The following is a 13684-nucleotide window of genomic DNA, read 5'->3' as shown; positions in this document are numbered from 1 at the left end:
ACAGCAAGGGTGGTAGACTGGTAGTAGTAGCACATTAAAAAAAGAGACTGGACGACAGTCACAGGGCAAAGCCCTGTGGTGGGGCAGGCCTCAGGCCTGCTTGTAGCAGACGGGCAGCAGTGGAGGTGTATTGGTGGTAGTAGAGGTAGCCAACACAGACAGCAAGGGTGGTAGACTGGTAGTAGTAGTAGTAGTAGCAGCACATTAAAAAAAGAGACTGGACAACAGTCACAGGACAAAGCCCTGTGGTGGGGCAGGCCTCAGGCCTGCTTGTAGCAGACGGGCGGCAGTGGAGGTGTATTGGTGGTAGTAGAGGTAGCCAACACAGACAGCAAGGGTGGTAGACTGGTAGTAGTAGTAGCAGCACATTAAAAAAAGAGACTGGACGACAGTCACAGGACAAAGCCCTGTGGTGGGGCAGGCCTGCTTGTAGCAGACGGCACTGGGGGTGGATTGGTGGTAGAAGTAGTAGCAGCACCAACAGTGGCACATTAAAAAAAGAGTGGACAGGACAGAATCCCGTAGTAGCAGGCGGCAGTAGCAGGCGGCAGCGGCAGAAGCAGCAGCAGCCATGTCAGATCTAATCAGTGGCATCAGGCACATGGGTTTTAAAATTCTCACCGATCCACGCTTGATTCATTTTCAGAAACGTGAGATTTTCCAAGCTGTTGGCGGACAATCTTGTTCGCTTAGGGGTGACGAAGCCCCCTGCCGCGCTGAATACCCTCTCTGACGCTACACTGGAGGGTGGACAAGACAGTACACCCATGGCAAACTGGGCCAGTTCTTGCCAATGATCCAATCTGCTGACCCAGAAGTCCATGGGGTCTGGGATCAGCATTTCTGACGGAGAAAGGGCACAGTCCAGGTACGAGTGAACCTAGTTGTTTAGGTGCTGCACCTGGTGATGGTGAACATCCCTTTGGTGACTACGATGTGTGTCAGGTCGGGGTATTGGATGTAAAAATGTTGTCATCATATTTTCCAAACTGAATTGGCTGCTGCTGCTGCTGCCGCTGCTGCCGCCTATTGCAGAGTTAGCTCTGCCAGAGGTGGTGGAACGATGAGACAGTGGGGAGCAGAGAGTGGCCCCCCGGTCAGACATGCTTGCAGCAGGTGTTTGCCGTTTGAAAGCCGTGACAAGCTGGCTGCATAGCTTCTCTCGATAATAAGCCAATTTTGCCTCCCTCTCGGAAGGCGCAAAAAACTCCCCCCATTCTGGCTTTATACCGAGGGTCTAAAAGTGTGGCTATCCAGTACTCATCTCTTTGCTTCATGCTAACAATACGACAGTCAATGCGCAAGTAACGAAGCATACAGCTCGCCATCCTGGCCAGCGTTTCAGAGGGCCCGGTTGGTTCCCTCTCCGCCCCATACTGCCATTGTTGTCCATCATCAAGGTCGTCGTCAGACTCGTCATCACCACCATCACTGTCATGTTGTGCAGCTGCCTCGTCCCCTATCCCTTCCTGTGATTCCATCTCCAAATCCAGGTCCTCTTCAGGTGCTGTTTCCTCATCCTCCTCCTCCTCAACATCCATAGCCAGATGTGATCCTTCCTCCATCCTTTGCTGAATCATCGGTGTGAGCGTTTGCTCCATAATGAATATCAACGGCATAACATCGTTCATTCCGCTAGCGTCACGGCTCACAAATCGTGTGGCCTCTTCAAAGGGCCTCAAAACGCGACATGCGTCTCTAACCAGCTGCCAGTGCCTGAGCTCGAAATTACACTGGCTCCAAACGCTGCCCGTCTGCTGCATCAGGAAATCATTCACGGCTTTCCGCTGTTCATACAGATGGTCCAACATGTGCAGGGTGGAATTCCAGCGTGTAGGAACGTCGCAAATCAGGCTGTGTTCTGGGAGATTGTTTTGACGCTGCAAGTCCAGGAGGGCGTGCTTAAATGCATACAAACGTCTAAAGCGAACGCAAACCCTCCTGGACATGGCCAGCACACCCTTCAAACCAACATATGACTTTAAGAAGCGTGTTATGACCAGATTGATCACATGTGCCATGCAAGGAGCGTGTGTCAGGTGACCTAGACGCAGTGCAGCCACAACGTTCTTGCCGTTATCAGAGACAACATTGCCCAGTGTGAGTTTCAGAGGAGACAGCCAGCGTGCGATTTCCTCCTTGATGCACAGCAGCAGCTCCTGCCCTGTGTGGCTTTTCTCGCCCAGGCTCAGCAGGTGTAAGACAGCGTTGTGGCGCTTCACCTTGCACCTATGAAAAGAGGAGAGAGGAGGAGTGGAAGATACGCTGTGTGCTGTCGGGGACGGGAAGACCTCCAAGGAGGAAGGCAAGGAGGAGTAGGAGGAGGAGGATGGTAGGCGCCTGGTGTCCGGAGTTGAACCAGAAAGATACAAGCGTGGAGGTGGTAATGCCTGGCATTGCTGCGGTGGTGCATCGGACTGCAAAATATTGACCCAGTGGGCCGTGAAAGACATGTACTGTCCCTGCCCATAGTTGCTGCTCCACGTGTCGACGGTGGCATGTACCCTGCTGCACACGGATAATTGCAAGGACTGGCACACCTTTTCCTCCACATGCTTGTGCAAGGCAGGGACAGCTGTTTTGGAGAAGTAATGTCGGCTAGGTATTCGCCACCTAGGCTGAGCGCAGACCATCAATTGCTTGAAGCCGGCGGAGTCGACCAGGTGGTACGGCAGAGACTGCACCACCAACATCTTAGACAGGTGTGAATTAAGCCGCACGACAAGTGGATGACTGGGTATATATTGTTGCTTATTGGACAACGATTCCGTAATGGATAACTGATGGGACGTAGGAGGAGCACTAGTTGACAGTGATGATGATGATGATGACAACGACATGGTGGATAAGGCCTGGCTACTACTTAGATGACAGGGGCTCGGAGCAGCAGCAGCTGCAGAGGGGTCTTCATTAGATGTACATGATGATGGTGGGGTATGTCGATTGTCCCACATGGCCTTGTGATGCCGCTCCATGTGTTTACGTAGAGCGGTAGTTCCTACATTGCTGCCCTGCCCACGCCTTACTTTCTGCTTGCAGATACGGCACTGTGCCATGTTTTCGTCCTCCGGGAAGGTACAGAAAAATTGCCTCACGGCAGAGTACCGTAAAGAGGTAGTACCACGTCCACCACCACCACCACCACCACCCGAGCTTGCCCCTTGTCTGGCAGGCTTTTTTCGGGAGCCTACACCTGCATCAGTGTCGACGTCACCGGCTCCTGAGCTGACCCTACCGCTGCAACGTTTTGCAGATTGACTTCTGCCCCTACCTCGGCTTGGCTGTTAATCACGGCCAGTGCCACCACTACTACCCTCCTCCTCTGACGCCGTCATCACCTCGTCACCTGGTTCCCACGTCCTGTCTAAAACAACATCATCATCACAGCCTTCCTCATCATCCCCGCCACTTCTGTCACTGTGTTGTGAATGTGATGTGACATCATGGCGGGCTCCATGCCCCCCCTCATTACTGCGTCTGCCACCACGGCTACCACCACCAACACCCCCAACTACCGCAGCTATGTGTCTCGGACACCGCTTCCACCTCCACCACCGCCGCAACACACTCCGTTGGCTGACTCGCGGAAAACAAATCATCATCATCACTATGTTGTTCAGTATCTTCCTTCGCACCCGAGGAGATGTCTCTTAGGACTCTCAGGAAAGATGGCTTCCCGCTAGGAAGGAGGAGTGAAGACATAGATGATGGAATGGAAACGCTAGAAATACCTATATTACTACTGTCACTGTGCCAAGGAACTGTAGAGGATCTGGAATCCAACGAAACCTGGCTTGAAGCCAGATCGTCAGAGTCTTCCTGCTGAGATGACCGCGAGCCAGCCAACCAGTCCACAATGGCCGTATTGTCTAAAGTAACCTGCCCACCGGAGGAGATGGACAAGTCTGGCTTGCTGATAATGCTACTACTACCAGCAGGCACATGGCTGCTGCTACTAGTGGAACTGGGCACATGTCTTGTGCCACAAATGCTGGTACTGGGTCTGGCACCAACAGATCCAACATTTGGACTGGAAGAGGAGACAGCATGGGTGTTTTTTCCTCTACCCCGTCCTTTCACAACCTTTTTTTTACCAGACATTTCACTGCTGGAGTGCAGCAAGTTGAATCAAAACCTGGGGGATGAGCCCCTTCTAAAAGCGTATTCACACTGACACTGGCTTGGCAAATGGCAATGAATGAGAATTTCTATCAGCCACGCTGCAGTGCACTCAGGGAATGCTGGGCGTTATAGTACTATGTCTACTACAATGGCTGCCTGTATTGCAAGTTGGATTGTTATTTGTTTGTTATGTTAACGGCCGGGGATGAGCCCCTTCTAAAAGCGTATTCACTTTGACACTGGCTTGGCAAATGGCAATGAATGAGAATTTCTAACAGCCACGCTGCAGTGCACTCAGTGAATGCTGGGCATTGTAGTAATACGTCTACTACAAAGGCTGCCTGTATTGCAAGTTGGATTGTTATTTGTTTGTTATGTTAACGGCCGGGGATGAGCCCCTTCTAAAAGCGTATTCACACACTGACACTGGCTTGGCAAATGGCAATGAATGAGAATTTCTATCAGCCACGCTGCAGCGCACTCAGGGAATGCTGGGCCTTGTAGTACTACTACAAAGGCTGCCTGTATTGCAAGTTGGATTGTTATTTGTTTGTTATGTTAACGGCCGGGGATGAGCCCCTTTTAAAAGCGTATTCACACTGACACTGGCTTGGCAAATGGCAATGAATGAGAATTTATATCAGCCACGCTGCAGTGCACTCAGGGAATGCTGGGCGTTGTAGTACTACTACTACTACTACTACAAAGGCTGCCTGTATTGCAAGTTGGATTGTTATTTGTTTGTTATGTTAACGGCCGGGGATGAGCCCCTTCTAAAAGCGTATTCACACTGACACTGGCTTGCCAAATGGCAATGAATGAGAATTTCTATCAGCCACTGTGCACTGACTCAGGGAATGCTGGGCGTTGTAGTACTACAAAGCCTGCCTGTATTGCAAGTTGGATGCAACGGGGATGAGCCCCTTATAAAAGCGTATTCACACACTGGCTGAGTAGTGAGTAGTGGATGAGCCCCTTCGATTGCTGGATTCCTGCCTTTTAGATTCCTAAAGCTTTCCCTTACTGCACAGAGATGCTATCCCTACAGCTCCTGTCTGTAAAATGGCCGCTGAGCTCCGTGCATTGACTTTTATTGCAGGCTTGAGCCCGCCCCTATGCTGCCTCCCGATTGGCTGGGAGAGCCGTTTGCAAGGCATTATGGGGTAGCCTGATGTCAGGTGATCTTGTGAAATCCTCCATTTTAGATGTAACATGTGGCAGGCGCCAAAATGTAGCCGGGTTTGGTCAAAACGGGTTCGGCCGAACCCGGTGAAGTTCGGATTCGCTGCGAACCGAACTTTTCCGGAATTTCGGACCGAAACCGGGTTCGGTTGTCCCGGTTCGCTCATCTCTACTAATAACCTATTAGGCTATGTTTACACGTTCAGAATTTGCCATAGCCAAATCCTACGTAAATATTTTAAAGAACCCGCAACAGAAATACGAGTGACAATGTGTTGGGGATGGCTTACATGCAAATCTGTGCACCACATAAAGAGTATACTGCAGATTTTCAGATTTTGGTTTCTGCATGTGCATTCATTTGCAATGGATGAGGAATCTCAACCACAAATCCTGAACGTGTGAAGAAAATAGGAAACAAAGTAAAAAAAACTGTGTACAATGCAATAAGCGTTTTGGAGATATTTAATTAACGAAAGTTAACTATAGTATTATAAACATGCATTTGTTATACTGTAGTTAAATATCATCCACAAGCAAAGGGTTCATAAAATATTACTTCTGTTCTGGTAACAGTCGAGAAATCAGGCAGTGTTTATGATTATTCATTTGGTGGTTGTTTTTCATTTCTTCCTGTTTTTTTTATTCTTCTCTTCTGAGTAACAACTATTGCCTTCAGGACAGATGAGCACTAGTTCCCCCTGCAAAGCTATCAGAGATTTTCAATTTTGTAGATTGTGACCTTCATGCTGTGAAATGCAGATATTAGATAAAGGTAACTGCAGACACCAAGAAACATTAACTTCACACATTTTGATTACAAATGTACTTTCGACCAAACTGTATTTATATCTGTTCATCAAGAAGAGACATTTTTGCATTGATTAAAAAATGCCTGATAATATAAACAATCAGAATATCCAGCAGTAGCGAAAATGTTTAAAAGCAAACAAGTCAAAAACATTTGATAAATACGTGTACGTCTTTATTTTTTTTATTTTTTTTTGTATATTGGTCACCATACAGTAGAAGGAAAATACAAGCCCTTAAGTAAATTATAACCAAGTAGAAAAAATGAGGAGAAACCTCCAGCTCACCAAATCCTGCGTCCCAGCCTGACCCCTCGCCCGGATCTCCGCGACGGCCCACGGTGGAAGTTGCAAGAAAAAAGGAGAAATGATCCAGCGCTGTGTCGGGATAAAAAGGATACGTGGATCCCAATTTTATTGGCAATAGAAGATATAAAATGTAGAACATTACATCTACATTTTATATCTTCTATTGCCAATAAAAGTGAGATCCACGTATCCTTTTTATCCCGACACAGTGCTGGATCATTTCTCCTTTTTTCTTGTAAATTATAACCAAATTATAGAATTTTGGTAACTTATATAGAAAGCAATTAGGGGAACATAAATGTAGAGCATGTTATAAATCACAGTAACATTGTAGCATATTCGAGTTTATGCATCAGACATGATGCTAAAAATTTGAATACAAACTGTAAATATTATCATTCATTATGCATTCTTGTTTAAAATGTTTATGTTATCTAACGATTTATTTTATTTCAAATCCGTTTTTATTGTAATTTTCAAAATAGACAAAAAAAAAGTCATCGGTGGCATAGTAGATTGAGTACCACGCAGGGTATCTGAATAGAGCAGATTGCTGAAATCATCATTCGAAGACACAGTGAAAATATTAAAAAATATAAACAGAAACAGAAATTCAAAATATGGAATTGGGTTAGGATCAGACAAAAGCACAAAATGGTGGAAGGTTGCCCTTGTAAAGACACCTAGCAAACGGATAGGAATCTCACCATTTATTATGTATCATTAATGTCTATGAGCCACTCAGCCACAACTCTGGTTTATTCTCAAAAAAGCTACACCTTGATATTAAAACACTTGGCCATATTTATTTAAAAATCCACTTACTTTCTGAAATATTAATTGTTCAATTTCTGAATACTGACACCAGCCTAGCTTCTCCTTCAAGAATTTTTATTATTTAGTGCTGTGTGTGAATGCCATGACTCAGCATAGAGTGAGAGGGAGTCAGGGAGGCAGTGCGATCTAAGCCGGCAGATTTTTATAAATAAAGGATGTAGCAAGACGTCCGCCACCAGTAAGGTCACCTTACTGTCATCTAAACTGTTGACTTCTGCCATTGAAATTGCATAATTATATATATTTTTTTAAAACGTATATTGATATGGTATGGACGGGAACTGTGTCCATGAACAGGTGTATTAGAAAAAAAATTCTGTTTCATTTCTTTAAATGTACGTATGCTATCATAATAAAGTTTTGGCTTCGGGCAGCAACCACTAGTAGAGGTAAGAAGCTTACTGAAGACAAAATTGTTAATGAGTTGAGAATGGGAGCTGTATAAATCTGTATGTAGTAACCTCCCCTGTGTGTCGACTGTGGACAGTCAAAATGTTATTATTATATAGTGTTACAGCTATAAAGATATACTAAATTAAAGCAGATTGAATCTATTTAGATTTTCTTAAAAAAACACAATTACATGCACACTTATATGTTGTTATTGCTCAATGTTTAATTTATTTACCAAATATAAATAAATATATATACACTACCGTTCAAAAGTTTGGTGTCACCCAGACAATTTTGTGTTTTCCATGAAAACTCACACTTAGGCTGGGTTCACACGACCAAGTTACGTCCGTAATGTACGGAACGTATTTCGGCCGGAAGACCCGGACCGAACACAGTGCAGGGAGCCGGGCTCCTAACATCATAGTTATGTACGACGCTAGGAGTCCCTGCCTCGCTGCCGGACAACTGTCCCGTACTGTAATCATGATTACAGTACGGGACAGTAGTTCCATGCAGAGGCAGGGACTCCTAGCATCGTACATAACTATGATGTTAGGAGCCCGACTCCCTGCACTGTGTTCGGTCTGGGTCTTCCGGCCGAAATACGTTCCGTACATTACGTACGTAACATGGTCGTGTGAACCCAACCTTATATTTATCAAATGAGTTGCAAAATGACTAGAAAATATAGTCAAGACGTTGACAAGGTTAGAAATAATGATTTTTATTTGAAATAATAATTTTCTTCTTCAAACTTTGCTTTCGTCAAAGAATGCTCCATTTGCAGCAATTACAGCATTGCAGACCTTTGGCATTCTAGCTGTTAATTTGCTGAGGTAATCGGGAGAAATTTCACCCCATGCTTCCAGAAGCCCCTCCCACAAGTTGGATTGGCTTGATGGGCACTTCTTGCGTACCATACGGTCAAGCTGCTCACACAACAGCTCTATGGGGTTGAGATCTGATGACTGCGCTGGCCACTCCTTTACAGATAGAATACCAGCTGCCTGCTTCTTCCCTAAATAGTTATTGCATAATTTGGAGGTGTGCTTTGGGTCATTGTCCTGTAGTAGGATGAAATTGGCTCCAATCAAGCGCTGTCCACAGGGTATGGCATGGCGTTGCAAAATGGAGTGATAGCCTTCCTTATTCAAAATCCCTTTTACCTTGTACAAATTTCCCACTTTACCAGCACCAAAGCAACCCCAGACCATCACATTATGCTTGACAGATGGCATCAGGCACTCTTCCAGCATCTGTTCTGTGTCTCACAAATGTTCTTCTGTGTGATCCAAACACCTCAAACTTCGATTTGTCTGTCCATAACACTTTTTTCCAATCTTCCTCTGTCCAATGTCTGTGTGCTTTTGCCCATATTAATCTTTTCCTTTTATTAGCCAGTCTCAGATATGGCTTTTTCTTTACCACTCTGCCCTGAAGGCCAGCATCCCGGAGTCGCCTCTTCACTGTAGACGTTGACACTGGCGTTTTGCGGGTACTATTTAATGAAGCTGCCAGTTGAGGACCTGTGAGGCGTCTATTTCTAAAACTAGAGACTCTAATGTACTTGTCTTGTTGCTCAGTTGTGCAGCGGGGCCTCCCACTTCTCTTTATACTCTGGTTAGAGCCTGTTTGTGCTGTCCTCTGAAGGGAGTAGTACACACCGTTGTAGGAAATATTCAGTTTCTTGGCAATTTCTCGCATGGAATAGCCTTCATTTCTAAGAACAAGAATAGACTGTCGAGTTTCACATGAAAGCTCTCTTTTTCTAGCCATTTTGAGAGTTTAATCAAACCCACAAATGTAATGCTCCAGATTCTCAACTAGCTCAAAGGAAGGTCAGTTTTATAGCTCCTCTAAACAGCAAAACTGTTTACAGCAGTGCTAACATAATTGCACAAGGATTTTCAAGTGTTTTCTAATCATTCATTAGCCTTCTAACACAGTTAGCAAACACAATGTACCATTAGAACACTGGAGTGATGGTTGCTGGAAATGGGCCTCTATACACCTATGTAGATATTGCATTAAAAACCAGACGTTTGCAGCTAGAATAGTCATTTAGCACATTAACAATGTATAGAGTGTATTTTTGATTAATTTAATGTTATCTTCATTGAAAAAAACTGCGCTTTTCTTTCAAAAATAAGGAAATTTCTAAGTGACCCTAAACTTTTGAACGGTAGTGTATACACTGAAGGAAATAAGTATTTGATCCCTTGCTGATTTTGTAAGTTTGCCCACTGTCAAAGACATGAACAGTCTAGTATTTTAAGGCTATGTTAATTTTACCAGTGAGAGATAGATTATATAAAAAAAAAAAAGAAAATCACATTGTCAAAATTATATATATTTATTTGCATTGTGCACAGAGAAATAAGTATTTGATCCCTTTGGCAAACAAGACTTAATACTCGGTGGCAAAACCCTTGTTGGCAAGCACAGCAGTCAGACGTTTTTTGTAGTTGCTGATGAGGTTTGCACACATGTTAGATGGAAGTTTGGCCCACTCCTCTTTGCAGATCATCTGTAAATCATTAAGATTTCGAGGCTGTCGCTTGGCAACTCGGATCTTCAGCTCCCTCCATAAGTTTTCGATGGGATTAAGGTCTGGAGACTGGCTAGGCCACTCCATGACATTAATGTGCTTCTTTTTGAGTCACTCCTTTGTTGCCTTGGCTGTATGTTTCGGGTCATTGTCGTGCTGGAAGACCCAGCCACGAGCCATTTTTAATGTCCTGGTGGAGGGAAGGAGGTTGTCACTCAGGATTTGACGGTACATGGCTCCATCCATTCTCCCATTGATGCGGTGAAGTAATCCTGTGACCTTAGCAGAGAAACACCCCCAAAACATAATGTTTCCACCTCCATGCTTGACAGTGGGGACGGTGTTCTTTGGGTCATAGACAGCATTTCTCTTCCTCCAAACACGGCGAGTAGAGTGAATGCCAAAAAGCACAATTTTAGTCTCATCCGACCACAGCACCTTCTCCCAATCACTCTCAGAATCATTAAGATGTTCATTTGCAAACTTCAGACGGGCCTGTACGTGTGCCTTCTTGAGCAGGGGGACCTTGCGGGCACTGCAGGATTTTAATCCATTATGGCGTAATGTGTTACCAATGGTTTTCTTGGTGACAATGGTCCCAGCTGCCTTGAGATCATTAACAAGTTCCCCCTGTGTAGTTTTTGGCTGAGCTCTCACCTTCCTCAGGATCAAGGATACCCCACGAGGTGAGATTTTGCATGGAGCCCCAGATCGATGTCGATTGACAGTCATTTTGTATGTCTTCCATTTTCTTATTATTGCACCAACAGTTGTCTCCTTCTCACCCAGCGTCTTACTTATGGTTTTGTAGCCTATTCCAGCCTCGTGCAGGTCTATGATCTTGTCCCTGACATCCTTAGAAAGCTCTTTGGTCTTGCCCATGTTGTAGAGGTTAGAGTCAGACTGATTAATTGAGTCTGTGGACAGGAGTCTTTTATACAGGTGACCATTTAAGACAGCTGTCTTTAATGCAGGCACCAAGTTGATTTGGAGCGTGTAACTGGTCTGGAGGAGGCTGAACTCTTAATGGTTGGTAGGGGGTCAAATACTTATTTCTCTGTGCACAATGCAAATAAATCTATATAATTTTGACAATGTGATTTTCTTTTTTTTTTATATATATAATCTATCTCTCACTGGTAAAATTAACCTAGCCTAAAAATTCTAGACTGTTCATGTCTTTGACAGTTGGCAAACTTACAAAATCAGCAAGGGATCAAATACTTATTTCCTTCACTGTATATATATATATATATATATATATATATATATACATACATACATACATACATACATACATACATACATAGATACATACATACATACAGTATAAAGGCGGTGCATAAATAAGTGAACAGGGGGAGATTTTTCATATATATATATATATATATATATATATATATATGTGTGTATATATATATATTTCATTTCTGAAGTGCAGAAGTGAAAGCTGTGCTGTGAATGGATGCCATGGGCAACAAAGACATGTCTGTGTTTAGACTGTGTTTTGCCCTCCAAAAGGTGTACATAGCCTTTAAAGAGGCTCTGTCACCACATTATAAGTGGCCTATCTCCTATATAAGAAGATGGGCGCTATAATGTAGGTGACAGTAATGCTTTTTATTTAATAAAACGATCTGTTTTCACCACTTTATTAGCGATTTTAGATTTATGCTAATGAGTTGCTTAATGCCCAACTGGGCGTATTTTTACTTTAGACCAAGTGGGCGTTGTACAGAGGAGTGTATAACGCTGACCAATCAGCGTCCTGAACTCCTCTCCATTCATTTACTCAGCGCATAGCGATCCTGCTAGATCCTTATGTGCTGTCTTATACTTACACATTAACAATACTGAAGTGTTTAGACAGTGAATAGACATTCCACAGGATGTCTATTTCAATCTCTGCACTTCGTTACTCTGTCTGTGGTAGTTACAGCAGAGGAAGTGTGATCTCGCGAGATCTCGCTGTAAATGACAGGTTACAACGAGATCACGCTTCCTCTGCTGTAACTACCACAGACAGAGTAAGGAAGTGCAGAGATTGTGAATAGCATCGCATCGCTATTTTTTGGTCACCACCCCTACCATGATATAGAATAAAAAGTGATAAAAAAGTCGCATTTACCCCAAAATGGTACCAGTAAAAACTACAACCCGTCCCGCAAAAAACAAGACCTCCCACAGCTTTTTTTGACGGAAAAAAAATAAAGTTACGGCTCAGAATAGCGTGTCTCAGAAAATAAATTATTTTATAGAAACGTAATTTTATTGTGCAAACGCTGCAAAACTTGAAAAAAACTATACACATATGGTATCGGCGTAATCGTTCCGACCGGCAGAATAAAGTAAAATTTAATTTATTGCGCACGGTGAATGCTGTAAGAAATAAATAATTTAAAGCGCAAAAATCGCTGTTTTTTGGTCACCTTAGCTCTAAAAAAGATCCTGTGGGGTCAAAATGCTCACTATACCCCTAGACAAACTCCTTGAGGGGTATAGTTTCCAAAAGAGGGTCACTTTTGGGGGGTTTCCAGTGTTTTGGTCCCTCCGGGGCGTTGCAAACTGTGCACGGCACTGAAAACCAATCCAGCAAAATCTGCGTTCTATAATCTAAAAGGCGCTCCTTCCCTCCTGAGTTCTGCTGTGGGTCCAAACATCAGGTTATGACCACATATGGGGTATTTCCGTAATCGAGAGAAATTGCTTTACAAATGTTGGGGTGCTTTTTCTCCTTTATTCCTTGTAAAAATGAAAAAACTCTGTTTCCACAGAAAAATAGGTGATTTTCATCTTCACAGACTAATTCCACAAAATTCTGCAAAAAAACTGTGGGGTCAAAATGCTAACTATACACCTAGAAAAACGCCTTGAGGGGTACAGTTTCCAAAGTTGGGTCACTTTTGGGGGTTTCGACTGTTTAGGTACCACAAGACCTCTTCAAACCTGACATGGTGCCTAAAATATATTCCTAAAAAAAGGAGGCCCCAAAATCCACTAGGTGCTCCTTTTCTTCTGAGGCCTGTGTTTTAGTCCATTAGGACACTAGGGCCACATGTGGGATATTTCTAAAATCTGCAGAATCTGGGCAATAAATATTGAGTTGCTTTTCTCTGGTAAAACCTTCTGTGTCACAGATTTTTTTTTTATTACAAATGAATTTCGGCAAAAAAAATGAAATTTGTAAATTTCACCTCTAGTTTGCCTTAATTCCTGTGAAACGCCTAAAGGGTTAAAAACTTTCTGAATGTGGTTTTGAATACCTTGAGGGGTGCAGTTTTCAAAATGGGGTGATTTATGGGGACTTTCTAATATATAAGGCCGTGAAAGCCACTTCAGAACTGAACTGGTCCCTGAAAAAATGGCCTATTGAAATTTTCTTGAAAATATGAGAAATTGCTGCTAAAGTTCTAAGCCTTGTAACGTCCTAGCAAAATAAAAGAACGTGAAAAAAAATGATGCAAACATAAAGTAGACATAT

The sequence above is a fragment of the Rhinoderma darwinii genome, chromosome 5 (assembly GCF_050947455.1).
Source record: "Rhinoderma darwinii isolate aRhiDar2 chromosome 5, aRhiDar2.hap1, whole genome shotgun sequence".
NCBI classification, from domain to species: domain Eukaryota; kingdom Metazoa; phylum Chordata; class Amphibia; order Anura; family Rhinodermatidae; genus Rhinoderma; species Rhinoderma darwinii.
The sequence above is the reverse complement of the archived record's forward strand: the minus strand, read 5'-3'. Positions refer to the sequence as shown.